The sequence below is a fragment of the Jaculus jaculus genome, chromosome 2, assembly GCF_020740685.1.
Source record: "Jaculus jaculus isolate mJacJac1 chromosome 2, mJacJac1.mat.Y.cur, whole genome shotgun sequence".
In the NCBI taxonomy this organism is placed as follows: Eukaryota; Metazoa; Chordata; class Mammalia; order Rodentia; family Dipodidae; genus Jaculus; species Jaculus jaculus.
This window is the reverse complement of record NC_059103.1, coordinates 193,574,713-193,576,672: the sequence shown is the minus strand read 5'-3', so window position 1 is coordinate 193,576,672 and position 1,960 is coordinate 193,574,713.

Here is a 1,960-nt window from a genome sequence, read left to right as displayed (position 1 = left end):
CACTTTTGTTATTTTGTGTTTTCAGATTTTTGCTGTCCCTCCTCCTTAGCTTCTGCCTGCTTAGATGCTGTCTGTTGGGGAGGCATATGAAGGGAGTATGGTAGCCTCATCTTTGCTGTGACAAAATACCCGACATAACTTTAAGGGAGGATGATTTTTCCAGCCCATGCTTTCAGAGGCTTTATTTCACCATGATGGTGAGGGCAAGGCAGAGCAGAGTTGCTTGTGCTGTGGTGGTCAGGAAGCAGAGAGAGACACAGGGGCCTGGGACAAGACACACTAGCTTCCAAAGACATGACCCCAGTGACCTACTTTGTCCCTACCATTCCAGTTTTCTCCCACTTACCACCAGCTGGGGACCGAGACAGTGAGCCTAGGGGGCATTTCTTACTCAAAACAGCAAGAGAGCTGGGTGTGGTGGCGCACGCCTTTAATCCCAGCACTTGGGAGGCAGAGGTAGGAGGATCACGGAGTTCTAGGCCACCCGGAGACTACAGTGAATTCCTGGGTAGAGCGAGAGCCTTCCTCAGAAAAATGGAACAACATAGCAAGAGACTTTAGACTGTGCGCTGTAGCTAGTGGTGCGGAGCCCAGCTACCGAGTCACCCGGAATGACCAAGAATTTTGAAGTGTGAGATTAAGCTAAGCAGGGTGTATCAGGAGGTACAAAGATCTGAGATTTTACCCCACTTGAAAGCTAGCACGTCAGCTGCCAGTTCCCAGGTACTGGCAGCAGGTAAATACTCCTGGCTCAGAGATGGAGCATTCCATTATGCAGGACCCAGCAAGCAGGATAAGCTGCTTTTGTCTGCTGTACACACGTGTGAATGCCTCTGGTCACGCAACGATCAGTGCTGCCTCCCATTACGCGCGTGCTGGCTTGTATTACAGGAGAGGGGCCCCGAGTTTAGGAGGGCAGTAAGCACGCTTGCTCAGAGGGAGACACCAGCTCCTTTGTAAGCCTGTTGCTACGCAGCCATCCTGAAAGGTAGTCTGGGACGGAGCACCGAGAGTCTCAGAAGAGATGGGTAGAGCCTTGTCACATCCTTTAGCCACACCAATCACCACCTTTGATGTCATCAACACACCCCAAGGGCCATTCTCTTACTCAGGAATAATTGGGGATGGATGCTTTCCTTACAGGTGAATGTAATGAATCCAAACCTCATCCCATGTTACCCTTCACAGCTTGTCTTCAGTCTTTTTTGTTATTTCTTATTTGCAGCCACTGCAAACAAGCTCCAAACACATGCACCCCGTTGTGCATCTGACTTACGTGGGTTCTGGGGAATCGAACTGAGGTCCTTTGGCTTTGCAGGCAAATGCTTTAACCCCTAAGCCACCTCTCCAGCCCTGTCTTTAGTCTTTCTCAGCAGAAGGAAGAGACCTCAGCGCTGGGTCCGAGGTGTTTGTAAAGTCAAGGACTATCGTGAACATCTGTATCCCCAGGGCAGACTGCCTGGCATTTCATGAAATACTTACTTTTTAAAATATTGCTGGATTGGGGGCTGAAGAAATAGCTCAGTCACTAAAGTGCCAAGCAAGCATGAAGGCCTGAGTCTGAATCCTCAGCACTTCCATGGAAGCTGGGTGCAGTGCCGCATGCCTGTGACCAGCGCAAGAGAGGTGGAGACAGGAGGGCCTCTTGGGCTTGCTGGGTAGCTAGTCTAGCTGAAATGGTCAACCCCAGGATCAGTGAGAGAGAGACTGACTCAAAAACCAAGGTGGGGCTGGAGAGATGGCTTAGTGGTTAAGGTGCTTGCCTGCAAAGCTTATGGACCCATATCTGACCACCCAGATCCCACGTAAGCCAAATGAGCAAAGTGATTGCATGCGCAAGGCGGCCCGTGCTCACAAGCTAGCACACGTGTCTGGAGTTCTATTACAGTAGGCCGGAGGCCCTGGCGCTCCAATTCTCTCTCACGCATGTGCTCTCACTCTCATAAAAAAAATAATAATA